The sequence below is a fragment of the Acinonyx jubatus genome, chromosome A2, assembly GCF_027475565.1.
Source record: "Acinonyx jubatus isolate Ajub_Pintada_27869175 chromosome A2, VMU_Ajub_asm_v1.0, whole genome shotgun sequence".
Taxonomy (NCBI): Eukaryota; Metazoa; Chordata; class Mammalia; order Carnivora; family Felidae; genus Acinonyx; species Acinonyx jubatus.
In genome coordinates, this window is record NC_069383.1 from 147,008,322 (window position 1) to 147,028,016 (window position 19,695).

General features: G+C 40.6%; 1 protein-coding gene across 13 annotated transcripts in view; it reads right to left on the minus strand.

The window, feature by feature from the left end:
- Positions 1 to 19,695, minus strand: part of RBM6 (RNA binding motif protein 6) — a 104,286-nt gene that overhangs the window by 23,450 nt on the left and 61,141 nt on the right. Inside the window, exon 3 of one of the 13 annotated variants that reach the window (XM_015077081.3) lies at positions 13 to 179. The exons of 11 other annotated variants lie outside the window; for them this stretch is intronic. The gene's annotated coding sequence lies outside the window, so the exon portion shown is untranslated. Of the gene's footprint in view, positions 1 to 12; positions 183 to 19,695 lie in introns of those variants that run through there. One more of the 13 variants, XM_053219346.1, reaches the window with a different exon arrangement.

The window sequence follows — 19,695 nt, forward strand, 5'->3', positions numbered from 1 at the left end:
AAGTGAACTAACCGAGAATGCGACTCTGGAACTAGCCCCTGCGCTGTGTTCATTCTCCGCCCTCTAGGGTCCTCTGTGTCTCCTCAGACAGGGCTCTGAGTTCTACAAGGCATTTCTTTGCAATTGGACCTCAGTTTCTTGCTTGAATCCATACATCTGTCAAATAATGCTTTACCTCTCTGCTTTTCACACCAAAAGAGTCAAGAGAAATACATAGAATAAAATTATTGTCTTGTCAAAACCAAAGGAAATCTGCCCACCTACCTAGGTCCTAGAATCTGGTCTCTGAGAAATTGTTTCTTGGCTCGTTCTCAAGGTTAGAGGATGATGGCAATAAAAATTTGCTAACGTTTATTAGGCATTTACTCAGAGCCAGGAACTGTTAAGTATGTTATTTTATTTAATCCCCTAAATGATCCCATAAAATAACATTATCTCCACTTTACAGATGAGGAAACATGCTCAGAGTCAAGGTCATCCAGATGGTAAAAGGTAGAGCCAGATTCACATGTGGGGCTGTAGATAAGGGACCTCCTGCAGCATTCATCAACTCTTGTTCTGTATTAGGCACAAGCAATCTGCTCTCAGAAACCAATCCAGGAAAGAGCAAAACTCTGCAGGCACAGAGGGTCAGGGAACTATCACTCTGCCAAGCTCTACCCATACAGGAGGTTGGTCAAGATGGTACCCTTCCACCCAGAGGCAGTGTATCACATCATTTAAGAATATGGACTCTGGATTAGGTTCCCTAAATCTGAATCCTGCCTCTACCTCATGACCTTTAACAAGGACCTTAATTTCCATGTTCTTTAGTTTCCTCATTTGTAAAGTAGGGATAACAGTACCTATTTCATAAGGTGGTTATGAAGATTAAGTAAATTAATACATGTAAAGAGCTTAGAATGGAATACAGTGAGGGCTCAATAAATGTATTTCAACTCCTAAGTGCTAAAAAAGGACTAGAATCAGCAGGTGAGACTAGACAAGGTCAAAATGCCACTCGCTTCACCTCATTTGCTTGACAGGTTAATATAATATTTCACAACCCATTTCAATCTACTAAAAGACTAAAGCTTTCACAGGAAATGGTCACCACACATCAGAACCTATATCTTCATGATAGCACTTAATGTTAGTTGTCAATTGCTGGGCCAGATCTTAGTGTCCAGGCTAAATCCTGCTGGCCTTTTATTATCGTACCAAGTGCAGTACTTGGTATAGAAAAGGAACTTAAGCACTTGGGGAATGAACAAAAGACTAAATGGATCCAACCATCCCTGGAAGACTGAAGTGCTTAGCACACAGTGGCTCCGGAGGGAGGTACTGCTGTCGTAGTGTGCATCTGTACACCCAATCCACAAAATGTGTGGGTTGCCATTCGAAGAGTGAACGGTGCTGCAGAACAAGGCACTACTGTGAATACAGTCAATTGCAAATTTTGATTTTACCACTTGAGGCATCAGTAGATTCAGGAATTTCTAAGGCAAAGAGCCTTTATACTTCCAGGGTAACAAACACGTGACTCCAGGAATCACGGATGACTTTCTGTCCAGGGTAGGAAACTCCTCCTGCCAGGAGCACTATTAGCATATCAACTTTAGGAAGACTGCCTTCACCTCATGTGTTACAAAGGCAATGATTCCCAATTCCTCAGAGTCCTCTACAGCTAGGACGACTCTTTCTTTTCAACCTGCACATGGTAGACATAAAGCTGCCAGAGGAGACCACTGCTAAAGAATATGAAATGGTTTTAACATCACTATTGAAGAACAGCCAATTGTTTTAATAAGAATAAACAGACACAGAAATCATGTGAATGAGAACAATCAGGTTTATCTAGGATTGATTCCCCAGCTGCTATCACACTTAGTCTGCCCAAATATACCAAGCACAGGTGTGATATACACTATACCCCTCCCTATCCTGTGGCCAGGCCCTTTCTTCAGACTGCGTACAAATCTGCCAGTGTCTCCTAAGGAAGCAAGCTGTGGGGAGTTGAGTTAGTAAAAATTTAGATAAATATTAATAAGTAAAAAATAATAAGTCATTAAAAATGATTTCATCACTTTTTGGTTGTCTACTTTTAATTGTCTATCATCTACCATCTTCACACATTAGGGCTTTTATTCATCATTTGAATTACTGAGTTTTAATTATTAAGCTACTCAGGCAAAGGTACCATGAAGACCACAAGTCTAACTAACCACGTCTGGCTCCCAAAGAAGAGGAAATGTCAAATTTTACATTTGAAAGTAAAACCAAAGACACCTCCTTTCTCAGTAGTGTTAGACTGGGCTTAAATTAGATTAAAACCTGCTAAAATTCTCTAAGACCAAAGCCCTCACTTGACAAAGTCATCTAGAGATGTTCTTAACTATAATCTCAAGGGGTTTTAACGTGAAGCTGCAGGAAGCTAGAGACAACTGCACTCCTGGAGAGTAAAGCAAGTCCTTATTCTCCACCTCGGGGACACTAGACAAGAGCACACTCTGGGTCTGAGGGCTGCTGAACTCAACACAATCATTTCCATTTCCTTTTTCAGCTGCTGCTCCCAGAGACTTCATTCATAACTTCATTTTGTGACTGTCAACCTGTGGAAAGGACTTGGGTCAGAGAATTAAATAAGAATCTACCACATGGTTCACCTGGCTTATAACCAAGCCCCAAGAATTCTTAAGGTACTGGGGAGGTACAAGAGCACATGGGAAGGGGAAGAACATTTCTGGCCAGCAGCTCGGCATGTGTGTTGAAGATCTCCAACACAAGTGCAGTCCTAGTCACACTGTACTGACAGCATGGCGGCTGTGCAGGAGAACTGGTATCCCGTTAAAGCGTGGAGTGAGACAGGATCAAAAGGCAGGGAGAAAGTATGTGAGCCTTGTGTACAACTCACACTGAAACATCAGCAATCCCTCCTCGTAGATTTGTGCTTCTTCCAAACACAGGATGAGAAAATTAGGTTACTGGTGGCTGAGAACTGGTACTGTTTATCAGAGATAGTAATCTTTATTCACAAGGCAATTACAGTTTACAAAGGCATTCTTCATAAATGTCACCTTGCTCAATCCTCACAAGTAGGGCATATATAGAATTTATTTCCACATGGGAAAAAATGGCTGGGATACATGGAACAGCTTGCCCAAGGTTACAGAGCTAGTTAGCAACACATATAGAACCAAAAGTCGGGTTTTCTTTTTGCCATACTGTTTTTCTTTGTTTTTAAGCTTCCAGGGAGTCAGCCATCTTATAATAGTTGACACATGAAAGGTGGCTTCTGATGAAAAGATGCATAAAGTCTAAAGAAATTTGCAGGCAATGGCCCCGTAGGGACTTTTTAGAGAGACTGTCGTAAAGACCCTGCTTCCTGACTGTGTTGCCAACCCCCCCCAAGTGGCCTGCTCAAGTGGTCTTTACGTTCTTAAAGCACTACAATTACTTTAGGCACAAGCCTAAGACAAAGACAGTTGGTAGTAAGTAGCTGCTACCAGCAGTTTCAACCACCTAGCAATCAAATGGTCCCACAGAAAGAATACAGCAAGAGGAACAAAACGGTTTAAAAACAGATGTATGTCATTCCCCTTAGTATAAAAGTGTAGTTTTTATAGAAATCTTTGCAAAGCAGACAGGATCAATTTTTCTAGTGCAAGGATATGCTCTAGTTCAAACATTTTATAAAACTTAGTATTTCCAAAGGCCAAAACCAAAATGAGACAGAAGGAGGAAAGGGAGGAAGGAGGTAAGTAGAGGTAGAAATTCAAAGAAGAAATGCTCTGTGACAACTCTGTAGGAGTTCTGTCCAGTGATCTCCATACCCTCTGTTACACTGGCTTTTCAAAGAACAGGGTCTAAGTGCCCCACTGAGCAGCCAGGAGATGAGGCCCTGATGGATCTCCACTGGAAACAGAAACCCACTTCAGGGTCCAATTTAAAGTTGAGGGACAAGATTGGGGTGCCTGGCTGGCTCAGTAAGTAGGGCATGTGACTCTTGATCTCAGGGGCGTTAGTCTGAAGCCCACATTGTGTGCAGAGATTATTTAAACAAAAATAAAACCTTTAAAAATTAAAAGTTTTTCTAAAAAGTTGAGGGGCAAGAAGACATTGCAGTCTCAGCTGCTACTTCATCTTGATATCTTTTCTTGTCTAGATGTAAGCACAATTTTTTTTTCTAAAACGCTTCCTAAAATATACATTTCACTACCAGACCAGTTTATCATTTCCTAAGAGGACACAACCAGCATCTTGCTAAAACCTTATTTGTGCTCTCTGAAGCAATATGGCTGGCCTGTGTTTCACTCAGCCCAATCCACCAGGCTCAGCAAAGTCAGGGTCTCAAGATGAACTCTGTACCAGGAATACAATACACTCTCGACCAGGCCCTGACATAGAGCAACTTGATTATTGCAAAAGTATCTGGTGCTAAAAACATATTCCACCCCCTTCATCACCATTCCCTGATAGTCTTTGGTGCATTTTTTTTTTTTTTTAAATAAAGAGAGAGAGAGAGAGAGAGAGCATGGGTGGGGAACAGAGGCATGGGGCAGGGGGGGGAGGGAGACAGAGAAAGAGAGAGACAGAAGGGGGGGGGGAGAGAGAGAGAGAGAGAGAGAGAGAGAGAGAGAGAGAGAGAATTTCAAGCAGGCTCCATGCTCCACAAGGAGCCCAACACGGGGCTCGATCCCATGACCCTTGGATCATGACCCGAGCCGAAATCAAGAATCAGGCTGGGCCACCCAGGCACCCCCCAGTCTTTGGTGTATTTTTAAGATCCCAGTTCTTCTAGAAAACGCCTCTTGTAATTATGAAAGAAAACCAGTAATCTACGGTCTTGGAGGTAATTCAACAACTTAGCTCCTCAGAAGACTTAAGGAAGACTTGCTTACCAAGGGATCCACAAAACTCTCCTATCCTAAGAGTCATCTGGGTCAAAAACAAAGATGCAAAATAAAAACAAATACATGAGTAAGCAAATAAGTAAATAATCAAAACAGCCAAAAGTCTTTTCTTTCCTTGGGAGAAGGTGAGGCTCCTGGCAGAGGCTGAGACCAGGTAGATGGATGGGGCACTCAGTAAGCTCCTTCACCACAAACATATTGCTCTAAAGAAATTATTACTAGATCCAGCAACTGGTACTTACAATAACTGAATAATTGTGAACCACTAAACTGCAAACATTTTTGAAAATTTCATTTTGTTAGAATTGTGTATGTTTTAAAGTAATTATTTCATTCAATGTTGATAAGGACCTCAGTCTAGTTAAACAATTTCCCTGGTTAATCAATAACTTATTTCCAAAAAATTCTTAATGGAAGTAGAAGATCACATTGGAACAGATCTTATTGATAATCCTCAGAATTCCCTTCAGAATTCAGGTTTCTATAACCTTCACTTTTTTTTCTCACTTGGTTTCAATTGCATTGTGATGAAATCAAAGTACTCATAAAGTAGAACAGATACAGAAACAAGATACAGATTGTTCCTTCCTAACGATTTTCTCAATTAACCCTAAAAAAATTGTGAGGTATGCAGAGCAGAGGTTTTAGTCCCAGATAAAAGAGGGGCTCTCTGCCTACTGCAGTTAGGGACATTTTCTCCCCACACTGCTGAATAACAGAACACTATATATATAAACACTCTTTCATATCCTGAGATGACTATTGCTCTAGCTCCCCCTGCTCATTTCTCTGCAAAAAGTGGACCCTAAATTAAACATATAGTTATGCTTCAATGTCTAGGGCTCTAAATCAAGTCACTGTAGGGGAAGTAAAAGGGAGTTTCTAAAATCATTGTGGTAAATGTAAAGTTTCTTATTTTGTTTATTGAGTGACATAATCAAAACATTTCTCATTTCTTTTTCTGTATGCAGAGCTCATGCTGGGAGGTGGAAGGAAAAGCCAAGAGAGGCCCACAAGTCTTAAGACACTGCAGATCACACCCTGAGGCGACCACGAAGGCTACAGTGTTCCCCAGGTATCCCCCAAAGAGCCAGCAGCTCTTCTTCCGGCCTCCCATTGAAAACATTATTTCTACTGCTACCTCCCACCCAAGAACCTTAGCTTCTTGAAGACTGTCTCTATTAGTCTCTTTGCTTTCAGTGTCCTTGCTCAGACATTTCAGAAAGCCCTGCTGACATACTTTCTGCAGAAACAATGTCCTGAAAAGATGAATAAAATACAGTGCCAGACTTGTGAATACACAATGTTCAATTGCCACTTTAGGTCGGTAAACACCCACCATTCTTTTTTTCTTAGGCAAAAAGCTACAGATCCAAGGTACAGAATCAGGCTGGCTCAGCTGGAATAATATGCGACTCCTGATCTTGGGACTGTGAGTTTGAGCCAGACCCATGTTGGGTATAGAGATTACTAAAGAAAACAACAACAACAACAACAAACAAACAATTAAAAAAAAAAAAGGGGGCGCCTGGGTGGCGCAGTCGGTTAAGCGTCCGACTTCAGCCAGGTCACGATCTCGTGGTCCGGGAGTTCGAGCCCCGCGTCGGGCTCTGGGCTGATGGCTCAGAGCCTGGAGCCTGTTTCCAATTCTGTGTCTCCCTCTCTCTCTGCCCCTCCCCCGTTCATGCTCTGTCTCTTTCTGTCCCAAAAATAAAAAAATAAACGTTGAAAAAAAAAAAATTAAAAAAAAAAAAAAAGCGCTACAGACCCAATGCCACTCTTGACAGCTGCTATAAGACTAAGAATGGAAGCTCTGCGTCAGAAAAGGTCCAACGGGACAAATGATTAACTGCCTAATCCTTTTCGGTCTACTCATTCTCACTTGCAAATAACAGAATTATCAAACTTCACTTCAGTTCGTAATAAAAATGAGGGGTGGCTTTTCACATGTAAGGCAAGCTCAAGTCAAATTAGACCACTGAGTTTGGGGCGCCTGGGTGGCTCAGTCGGTTAAGCGTCCGACTTCGGCTCAGGTCACGATCTCATAGCTTGTGAGTTCGAGCCCCGCGTCGGGCTCTGTGCTGGCAGCTCAGAGCCTGGAGCCTGCTTCAGATTTTGTGTCTCCCTCTCTCTCTGGCCCTCCCCCGTTCATGCTCTGTCTCTCTCTGTCTCAAAAATAAATAAACATAAAAAAAACAACAACAAAAAAAAACAAGTTAGACCACTGAGGAAGCAACATTTACTGAGCTATATAATAGCTGCTACTGCAGCAGGTACACACTGAGAATGAGGGAATGATCTCTGCACAGGGCAGAAATCTCAGGTAATCTATGAATTTGAGAGAACACAAACCCAAGAGGTCTCTAACAATGTCTCAGCTAGAGTTGCTGCCAAGTGCTACAAAGGCAGAGCCCTCAGCAATCAAGAAACTCTCCCTGATCAGACTTGTATGCTCTGAGAATCTAATACAGCCTTAACCCTTGAACACCTTTAAACACCCTCAGAGCTAAAATATACTATCCAGTGTATTAAAAGGCATCCTGGGGAGCTTGGGTGGCTCAGTTGGTTAAGCGTCCAACTCTGTACTGATAGTTCAGAGCCTGAAGCCTTCTTCAGATTCTGTGTCTCCCTCTCTCTCTGCCCCTCTCCCACTCATGCACTGTCTCTCTCTCAAGAATAAATAAACATTAAAAAAATAAATAAATAAAAGGCATCCTTTATACCTGTTTAAAGGAGATCAAAATTGGGGCGCCTGGGTGGCTCAGTAGGCTGGGCTTTCTGACTCTTGGTTTTGGCTCAGGTCATGATCTCATGGGTGTAGGAAAGAACCTCACATACGGCTCTGAGTTGAATATGAAGCCTGCTTGGGATTCTCTCTCTTCCTCTCTTTCTGGTCCTCTCATGCTTACATGCTCTCTCTCTCTCAAAATAAACATTTAAAAATAAATAAAGGTTGTCAAAATTAACCAAGTAATCATATAATTGAAAATTTCTCTTTTTTATAAGAAAAACTGGGAAGAGGGGCCCCTGGGTGGTTCAGCTGGTTAAGTGTCTGACTCTTGATTTCAACTCAGGTCAGTTGTGAGACTGAGCCCCATGTCAGACTCTGCGCTGAACATGGAGCCTGCTTGGGATTCTCTCTCAATCTCTCCGTCCCTCCCCTGCTTGCATGCATGCTTTCTCTCTCAAAAGAAATAAACATTAAAACAAAAAAAAGCCGGGGGGTGGGGGGGGCGGCGCCTGGGCAGCTCAGTTAAGCGTCTGACTTCAGCTCAGGTCATGATCTCACAGTTCATAAGTTCGAGCCCCATATCGGCTCTGTGCTGAAGCTCAGAGCCTGGAGACTGCTTTGGATTCTGTGTCTCCCTCTCTCTCTGCCCTTCCCCTGCTCGTGCACTCTCTCTCTCAAAAATAAACATTAAAAAAGAAAAAAAGAAAAAATAAATAAAAACTGGGAAAGAAATATTTAAAAAGGGCCATCCTTGAGCAGTGTTAGGAGGCCTCTTTAGTTAGGAACCTACTTTAATGTCTTTGTAGGTGGGGAATTATTTTTTTTTTAATTATTATTTTTTTAACGTTTATTTATTTTTGAGACAGAGACAGAGCATAAACAGGGGAGGGGCAGAGAGAGAGGGAGACACAGAATTGGAAGCAGGCTCCAGGCTCCGAGCCATCAGCCCAGAGCCCGACGCAGGGCTCGAAATCACAGACCGCGAGATCATGACCTGAGCCGAAGTCGGACGCTTAACCGACTGAGCCACCCAGATGCCCTGGGAATTATTATTATTATTATTATTGTTTTGGGTGGGGTGTATTCTTGTCACGATGAAGCCTTTACCTAGATTAGCCATTCAGCTGAGTTGAAGTTTATTTGAGTTAAAGACTGAAATGTTTTAAATAGGTCTCAGTAAAAGATCTTCTTTAGGAAAAGAAAAAAAAAAACAAAAAACGGAAGCATCTTGAGGTTTCTATTACACACAATAGCCTGCACACCTAGATTTTCTAAGATAGTTCCAACTTCATGTTCTGGCCCGTTGAAAAGTGATGTGTTAAGCAATACAAACCAATCTGAGGTTCAAGAAGATGGTCAACATTATAACACGTGGCTGGCTCCTCTCCAAAAGACTTCAACTCAATGTACTGAGATTATTTCTTCTTGTGGGAAGACTTCTAGAGGTTTGTAGATTTAAAAAATGCCTTTATCCTTTCCCTACCACCTCCTCATCCCCCCAAAACATTAACCAGAATAGGATATGTATTCTTAATCCACAAAAATATTTTCTCACAGCTGACTAGGCATGGTGGTGACTAGACTAGTTCAGTAGTGAACAAAACCTAATGATGCTCTCGTGGAGATTATGTTTTAAAGCACAAAGACAATAAACAAATGGGAAACCATATCTCTATCTGAAATTCTTAGAGGAAAATTACAGAATGGAAAGAGTTCTTCGACACTGCTGGAAGTGAAGACAGAAGGAAATGAGAAAGTTTATGCTCAGAGGTCAACTGTGCTGATGGTTCACCAGGTATAAAGTGCACTGTGAGCAGCACGTATAATAGGCAAAGTTGGATGTGACCCAGAGAGGACTACACTTAAGAAAAGTAAAAAAGCCCAGAAATAAGTTAAGATCAACATATACTCTTCTTCTTGCTAAGAAAGGCCTAGCAGAAATGCTGGTGCTTTCAGAGGCATTCTGCTTCTATCCTCTTTAATCCTGTATATTTATAATAAATCTAAGACTCAGAAGAACTCATGTAGAAAAACTACATCCAAAGCTGCCAAGGTAAAACATGGTTTTTATCACACTGCAACTTTTCTAGCTTCTGGATCTACCGATCTTACATTCAAACTTTTTTTTCCCCAATATATGAAGTTTATTGTCAAATTGGTTTCCATACAACACCTGTGCTCATCCCAAAAGGTGCCCTCAATACCCATCACCCACCCTCCCCTCAAACTCTTTTTTTTTTTTAAATTCAAACTTTAGACATTGATTCCAACAATGGTCTATTCCGTAGCATATGCTATAGCTACTAGCTATCAGTCTATGTGGGTTTTTTAAAAATTTTTTAAAGATTATTTATTTAGTTTGAGAGAGAGAGGGCGTGAGCTTGAGCAGGGAAGGGGTAGAGATGGAGAGAGAGAATCCCAAGCAGGCTCTGCACTGTCAGCACAGAGCCCAATGTGGGGCTTGAACTCGCAAACGGTGAGATCATGACCTGAGCCAAAACCAAGAGTCAGACACTTAACTGACTGAGCACATAGACTAGGTGCCCCAAGTCTACATGTTTTTTAAAGAGTACAACAGAGTGGCGCCTGGGTGGCTTAGTTGGTTAAGTGTGTGGCTCAGGTCATGATCTCACGGTTTGTTGAGTTCCAGCCCCGTGTCGGGCTCTGTGCTGACAGCTCGGTACCTGGAGTCTGCTTTGGATTCTGTCTCCCTCTCAAAGATGAATAAACATTAAAAAAAAAAGAATACAAGAACAGAAATGTACATTTTAAATTAAATTTATTAAATATATTTTATTATTTAATATATTTTTTATTATTATAAGGATAATTAAGGTTTGGAGAAACAAAATTCTGTAACCTAGAAGAATTTGGAATTTGGTTCTTACTCTGGATAATTAAGAGACTTCAAGGAGTCTCCCAATGCCTATTTGCTTCCTTTTCCTTGGAAGCAAACCCTTGATTTTCAACTGAGCACATGGTTACCTGAAATAAAGAAGTCTCCCAGAGCTCCCTTCAGTTAAGTGTGGCCATGACTAAATTCTAATCACCTGGACATAAATAATAGTGTGTGCAAAGTCCAGGCAGTATTCTTAAAGGGGAAGGGGGGGGCATGTCCACTTTCATTCCTGCTTCTTTCCTATTGGTTGGCAAGTCAAAGTGGTGGCTAGCATTCAAGCAGCCATCTTGAAGCCATCACTTTGGCTTAACAAATCTATGAACAAGATATAAAACAGTCTTCAGAGTTAAAGAATTTCTTCTTGTTCTCAAAAGTGCTCAGTGCAGTAAGTATTGTAATAAGTACTTAGTAGATACCTTCTTCTTGCTTATAAGAGTTTCTCATACAGACCGAGGTGCAAAAAACCAGTTATTAAGTGATTTTGCACTTTCTTCGGTAGTTTTCAATTAATTTCTATGGCATGTAGATATTTAATAAAAAACTATACTAAAAAGAAAAAAACCATCTTAAAGTGGTCATATGTTGAGGATGATAGGGCTACATGACTGAAGGAGTCTGGGTCTCTGAGGACCATGAAACCACAGAAGAAAGCCTGGATAGCTTAGACTTCATTTACATTAGAAAGAAAGAAACTCATTTAAACCAATCTAATCCTAATTGGTACAGATGCTTTTAGAAATTACTGGTGATAGGGTGATAGGGTGCCTGGGTGGCTCAGTTGGTTGAGCATCTGACTCTTGATTTTGGCTCCATCATGATCCCAGGGTTGTGGGATCGAGCCTTGCGTCAGGCTCCATACTGAGCATGGAGCCTACTCAAGACTCATGTTCCCTCCCTTCCTCCCTCTCTCTCTCCCCCACTCCACCCCGTGTCCCCCTCCAGCACTTGTGCGCACATGTGCACACACACACGCACACACACACGGGATAAAAATTTAAAAAATAAAGAAATTACCTGGGATAGACAGAGGTAGGTATTTTGCTCAAAAAACATAAGATTATGAAATAAAGAGAAAGCTGTAGAATAAACTAGTTACGTAGTGGAACAAAACGTGGCAATGGAAAAACCTCACGATTTTTCTGCTACGCTTCAGTCTCATAAGGTTCTGATGTCACCTCACGCTCAATATATCTAAAACACTCATCTTCATCCCTGCCTCCCAAATGCCTTCCTTTTCCACATGCTTTATTTCTGTTTAAGGTACTACCATTCTTCTAACCTGAGTGGCCCTTTGAATCTGCCCTCTTTTTGCCTTTCTGTCCAATATTCAGTGTTAACAGACATTAGAGATTCTTTGTGCAAAAGGCCTTTCAAACCTAACTTTTCCCTTACATAGCTGCTGTCAGCCCTTAGTGCAAACCATCACCTCTTCACATTTCAACTGCTGCCCTAGATCCTAAGGCCTTCTCTGCAGTTTCTCCCGTCTAGTCAAGACCATATACTACCCAAGAAGAGTTTCCCTATAGCGTAATCTTGATTTTGTTGCAGTTTTGTGGCTCTCCCATGTCTTCAAATTAAAGATTTTTTTTAAATTTAAAAAAAAAAAATTTTTTTTTTAACGTTTATTTATTTTTGAGACAGAGAGAGACAGAGCATGAAGGGGGGAGGGGCAGAGAGAGAAGGAGACACAGAATCGGAAGCAGGCTCCAGGCTCTGAGCCATCAGCCCAGAGCCTGACGCGGGGCTCGAACTCACAGACCGCAAGATCGTGACCTGAGCTGAAGTCGGACGCTTAACCGACTGCGCCACCCAGGCGCCCCTTCAAATTAAAGATTAAATGCAAGGCTCTTGATAACCTACCTTGCACTTTCTAAGTTGTTTCTTTCACTACTCCCCAGAGTATGAGGACAAGAATCAGACAGGAGATTGGAAGCTGTAACAAACAAGATGTGGCTACCTCTGGCAAAAACAGAAACAGCATATTACTATCTGCTATCAAAGATTATAGGGCAGAAAGCTAATAGAAGTACCAGAATCTGGCAAGTCAAGAGGCTGCTCATGTTGGAAGGACAAGAGCCTTCTACATTATGCAGGAACTAAAAAGATTGCTAAGAGCTTATAAAGAAGGAATATGGAGTCAGAAACTATTGAAAAGTTATTAATCCAGTTAACAAATATTTATTTAACACATCATATGTTGCCAGGTATAGCTCCAAACCATTTGGGTAGTGAAGGAAAAAGAAGGTGAAAAAAAGAAAAGAAACGGTCCCTGCCCTCACGAACCTTTCAATCTAGAGATGTCCAATTATATCTGGTGGCATTTGCTTTATTGTACATAGATCTTTGCCAGTCATTATCTGGGTACTTTGTCTGGTTTAGCGGTTTACTTCTTTATTCCATATTTCTCAGGGGTCTGGTACTATCTTTAAAATACCTAAGCAAATGCCTGACAATGGAGAGCCTCTTCATTTAAGCACTTAGAAGAGCCACAGAAGCATTCTTCTAGGCAAGGTGGCCAATATAATGTTCCCTGATCTTAAAGAGAGCTCCTGACCCTGGAACCTTGATAGGAACAAACAAAAATATGTCTCTGAGTTGGCGCTCCTCCAGATTGTAGGAGCCAAACATATCCTGTATTGGTGTAGATTCACATTACCCAAGAATCAAGTCAAAGAAAAAAGAGACCTTTACCCTATAACTTTAAAATAAATACCTCAGGAGCTAGACAACATAAGCATTATTAGATACATAGGCAGAAACAATAAATGTGCAATTTAATAGTTGCAGGAGAATCTATAAGGAATGGAAAGAAGAAAATTAGCTCTTAAAGTGTCAACTGCAAATCCTGGATATGCTCAAAACCTAAATAACAAAGACAGACCCACATCCAGGGCAGCAAGTACCCTGAGACATCCAGTAAAAAACAAACAAAACAGCCCAAAGGAGAATTAAAAATGACAATATGAATGTACAAAATAAAAATGAAACCTGGCCACTGGAACTGTGAGTGTTCCATGTTTTCAATACTACACCACTCTAATACAGGATCTAATGAGCTATTCATTTGGAGAAAGCTCCTGAAAAAAACAAACAAAAGCTTTAGCATTTCTAGTCCTAGATACATATACAAGAGACTTGAAAAACCCATGCCCAGACAAAAGCGTGTACATGAATGTTCATAGTAGCATTTTATATGTGTGTGTGTGTGTGTGTGTGTGTGTGTGTGTGTGTGTGTATCCCAAAGTGGAAATAACCTAATGTCCATCAATGAATTAACAGATAAAGAAAATGTGTTACATCCATACAATGGAATATACTCAACCGTAAAAAGAGATGAGGTACTAATTCATACAGCAAAATGGATGAACTTTGAAAACATGATGCTAAGTGAAAGAAGACAGTCAAAAAAGTGTATGATCCCACCTATATGAAACATCTTGAGTAGGCAAATGTATAGAGACAGAAAGTAGACTCATGGACATTTAGATCATGGGTAGGGGAGAGTGGAAAGAAATGGAAAGTGACTGATAATGGGTACAGGGTTTCTTTTTGAAATAAATAAAAATGTTCAGAAATTACATAGTGGTTACGGTTGCATAACCTTGTGAATGTACTAAAAACTCCTAAGTAGTATACTTTAAGAGGGCTAATTTTATAGTATGTAGATTAAACCTCAGTTAAAAAACAAACAAAAAAAGCTTTCAGGGCCACAAGACTATTGCCAGAACAAAGCCATTCAGTTATTTTGTTCCTCCCTCTCTGCCATACCCTGGCCCACTTAACCTGCCCCCACCCCACAGCCTCTCAGGGAGCATCTGCCTCCAGCTAGCCTCCTCTAACCATGCACATCACTGACACACGCATCCTCCTTACTGTGCCCCTATTTTTGCCCAAAGCTCTGGTTCCTAATAACCACATAACTGAAAATTAGAGAAAACTAGAAAGGAACACTTATTTTTCCAACAAACAGACGGCCAAAAAGCAATCTGACCTTGAATGAATGAACTTTCAGGGATATGAATGAAATAGACAAACATCCACTTACACTTAATTTCTTAACTTAGTTTTATACATTTAAATTATAAAATATAATCATAATTATGACTATACCCCCAATACCTACACAATGGCAGACATATAAACATAGTAGGGGATCAATAGCTACTGAATGATTATATCTAGGCAGCAATCAATGGAAGTTTATTACTATTATTTTTAATGTTTACTTATTATTTTGAGAGAGGGAGATAGAGTGCAAGCAGGGGACGGGCAGAGAGAGAGGGAGACACAGAATCTGAAGCAGGCTCCAGGCTCTGAGCTGTCAGCACAGAACCCGATGCAGTGCTCGAACCTACGAACCATGAGATCATGACCTGAGCTTAAGTCGGACACTTAACTGACTGAGATACCCAGGTGCCCCAATCAATGAAAATTTAAACTACTGGGTTACGGATTGGAGATAACACACAAAATCTAGCAAGTCTACTCACGGGTTTATATTAAGAGAAATGAGTATACCTATTCACCAAGAGAATTAATTTTGAAATAATAACACCTCCAACCTTACATGTCCTTTAACAGAAGTAATGAATAAACTGTAATATACTTTCTCCCTCTCTCTTTTTTTTTTTAAGTAGGCTTCATGCCCAGCAAAGAGCCCAACATGGGGCTTGAACTAATGACCCTAAGATCAAGACCTGAGATGAGATCAAGAGATGGATGCTTAAATTACTGAGCCACCCAGGGATCCTGTGATATACTCTTACACTGTAAGACTGTATAACAACAAAAAATGAACCCAGCTATACAGAAGATGAATTTAAAAATAATACTAAACAAAAAAGTCAGGTAGAAGAATAGATCCTGTGTGATTCCATATACATAAGGCTCAAAACCAAGTAAAAGGACTCTTCAGTATTATAACTTACAACGGCGACTACCTCTGGTAGGGGTAGAAAGGAAAACAGCCAGGAGAGGCAGGAGGGACTTCTACATATAACACAACATTTTGTTTATTAACCTGGGCGGTAGTAACAGGTGTTATGGATAGAATGTTTGTGAACCACCCTCCCCCACTGTTTCAATTTATATACTGAAGTCCTTAACCCCCTATCTGATGGTATCTGGAAGTGGCACCTTTGGGAGGTAATTGGGTCATGAAGGTGGAGTCTTCATGAATGGAATTATTACTCTAAGAGATAAGAGACAGAGATCATCTTTCTCTACCATGTGAGGATACACCAAGAACACATCCATCTGCAAGCCAGGAAGAGGGCCTTCACAGGGAAATGAATTGGCTGGCACCTTGATCTTGGACTTTCCAGCCTCCAGAACAACGAAAAACAAATTTCTACTGTATAAACCACCACGTCTATGGTTATTTTGTAACAGCAGCCCAAACTGAAACAATAGGTATATACAATTTGTGATTATTCACTGAACAGTAATGCTTATGATCTATGTTCTTTTCTGTATGTATGTAATACAGAAAGAGAGAGAGACAAAGAAAGAAAAGGAATAATGATTTCAAGACATTGGCCTTTCCATGTGTACCCTTCTATTTTATTCAAGCTCCTTATATGCTGCAGTTCCCTCACTGATAGTGCCATTTTAGGTCATCTAGCAATTTCCTAGAGCACATCATTTTTAAATTATTTATTTATTTTTGAGAGAGAGAGAGAGAGAGAGAGAGAGAGAAAATATGAATAAATCTTAAGCAGGCTCCATGCCTAGTGCAGAACTCGAAACAGGGTTTGATCTCATAACCGTGAGATCATGACCTGAGCTGAAATCAGAAGTCAGACACTTAACCCACTGAGCCACTTAGGTGCCACTAGAGCACATCATTTTAATTGCCATCGAACATGCTTAAGGTGTACCACTTGGAATCTGAGAATAATGTCATTGTAAGAAAGTTTATCCTAAGCCACAGTACCTTTTGGCGTAAAATTATGAGAGCAATAGTCAATTCTTTTGTTGGCCCTGTAAGTAAATTTGAATACTTAATTTTTTTTTCAAAAAATTTTTTGGTGTTTATTTTTGAGACCAAACACGAGCAAGGGGAGGGCAGAGAGAGAGAAAGAATCTGAAGCAGGATCCAGGCTCTGAGCTGTCAGCACAGAGCCCGACATCGGGTTCGAACTCACAAGCTGTGAGATCATGACCTGAGCCGAAATCAGATGCCCAACCAACTAAGCCACCCAGGCGCTCCCTGAATACTTCTTTTATTAAAAATGTTATACAAGGGGCGCCTGGGTGCCTCAGCCGGTTAAGTGTCTGACTTCAGCTCAGGTCATGATCTTGTGGTTCTTGAGTTTGAGCCCCACATATGGCTTTCTGCTGTCAGCATAGAGCCTGCTTCAGATATGCTGCTCCCTCTTTCTCTGCCTCCCCCCCACTCACACTCTCTCTCAAAACAAATAAACTTAAAAAAAAAGTTATCCAACATTCTGTGTGATTATAACCTCAGAATCATCACTGAAATTTTAAAATTTCTTTACTTCTTGAAAACATCAGAATCTAAAATTAGAATGGGCTTAAGTGGGTGATTAATATATCGTCCTCAAATAATACTTTGTGACTCAAAAGAATTGGGAAGACTTCAGAACAGCGAAGACTTTGTAAGATCTTTAAAAAAAAAAAAATCTTTTCTGAGGGGTAAGTTCTTAGGTAACCCCATCTCATATTCAGGTAATATACTAATTTTCAGCATTTCAAAAAAGTCTAGCAGATGTTCCCTACGTATTTACCTTAAGACTAGACACAGTAACTAAGATGTTCTGCCTTTTCTCTTTTAGCTGAATATGTATCAAGAACCAACAACTTATAAAAGAAATACAAATAACTAGTAATCAAATGTAAAAATGTTCTATCTCACTAACAACCTAAGACAGGAAAATCAAATCATTCCCTTTGCTACACTGGCAACATTCTTTTTCTTATTTTTACTTTTTTTAAAAGTTTACTTATTTATTTTGAGAGAGAAAGAGAGGGAGGGATGGAGGGAGAGAGGGAGGGAGGGAGGGAGGGAGGGAGGGAGGGTGTACGTGCAGGGGAGGGGCAGATATAGAGGGAGAGAATCCCAAGCAGGCTCCATGCTGTCAATACAGAGCCTGATGCAGGGCTCAAACTCACAAACTGTGAGATCATGACCTGAGCTGAAACCAAGAGCTAGACACTTAACTGACTGAGCCACCCAGGTACCCCAACACTGGCAACATTTTTAAAAGATATGAAATGTTCTTTTTTTAATAAAATTTATTGTCAAATTGGTTTCCATATAACACCCAGTGCTCATCCCAACAGGTGCCCTCCTCAATACCCATCACCCACTTTCCCTTCTCCCCCACCCCCCATCAACCCTCAGTTTGTTCTCAGTATTTTTTTTTTAAGATTTTTATTAACGTTTATTCATTTTTGAGAGACAGAGAGAGACAGAGCATGAGCAGGGGAGGGGCAGAGAGGGAGACACAGAATCTGAAACGGGCTCCAGGCTCTGAGCTGTCAGCACAGAGCCCGACACGGGGCTCAAACTCACAAACTGCGAGATCATGACCTGAGCCGAAGTCAGACGCTCAACTGACTGAGCCACCCGGGCGCCCCTGTTCTCAGTTATTTAAGAGTCTCTTATGGTTTGCCTCCCTCCCTCTCTGTTAACTTTTTTCTCCGCTCCCCCCGTACCCTCCCCCATGGTCTTCTGTTAAGTTTCTCAGGATCCACATATGAGTGAAAACATATGGTATCTGTCTTTCTCTGCCTGACTTATTTCTCTTAGTATAATACCATCCAGTTCCATACGCGTTGCTGCAAATGGCCAGATATGAAATGTTTCTAACACACACACACAAAATCAGAGAATACAATAACAAATACCCATGTACCACTAAGCAGTATAAATACTGTTATTAATGCTTGGCACTGGTTGGGATGCAGGAGGACAGGTACAATCAAACATTGCTGATAGAAGAATAAATCAGGAAACTTCTAGATGGCAGTCTGACTACATTGAACAAGTCATAAAACATGTTTACCGCTTAATCTGACAAGTTTACCTAGAGGAAATTCACTTAAGTAATGAAGGATGTGTGACTATTTAGCTATGGGGGTATTCATGACAGGATTATTTAATAAAAATAAAGTCCTCAAAATGTCAAATGAAGAACTAGTTAAATCATGGTGATCTAAACCATGGAGCATTATATCGCCAACAAAAATGATGTGATAAAAATGTATTTAATGACAAGGAAATATGTTCACAATACTTGAAATAAAAAGATTATAAATCATATGCACAAGACTATCCTACTTTGTAAATATAGTGATCACAGATGATATGTGCACAGAAAAATTGGGAAAGGCAAACATCAAAATAACGGCAGTAGTCTAATCAGTATTTACAGAATAGGTCATCTAACAAGAGAAGGTACACATTCTTCTCAAGCTCATATGGAACATTCTGGGCCCTAAAGCACACCTTAACAAATTTAAAATAGAAAATTATACAATGTATGCTCTCAGACCACAAAAGAATTAAAATAAAAATCAATAACAAACACAGGTATAATCTCCCAACACTTGGAGATTAAACAACACATTTCTAAGTAACACAGGGGGAAAGAAGTAATCTCTCAAGAATTTTTTTTTTTTAAACTAACTGAAATTGTAAACACAACCAAATTTGTGGGATGCAGTGAAAGTTGTGCTTAGAGGGAAATGTAAAACACTGAATGCACATAATAGAAAAAAGGGAATATCTAAAATGAATAACCTAAGCTTCCACTTCAGGAAACTAGAAAAAGAAAAACAAATTAAATCCAAAGTAAGCAGAAGAAAAGAAATGATAAAAATTAGAGCAGAGGGGCGCCTGGCTGGATATGTAGGAAGAGCATGTGACTCTTGATCTCAGGGTTAAGTTCAAGCCCCACACTGGGTATAGAGATCACTTAAATAAAACTTTTAACGTTTATTTATTTTTGAGACAGAGAGAGACAGAGCATGAATGGGGGAGGTCCAGAGAGAGAGGGAGACACAGAATCTGAAGCAGGCTCCAGGCTCTGAGCTGTCAGCACAGAGCGCGATGCAGGGCTGGAACTCAAAGAGCGGGAGGTCATGACCTGAGCCGAAGTCAGTCGCTCAACCGACTGAGCCACCCAGGTGCCCCAGTTAAATAAAAC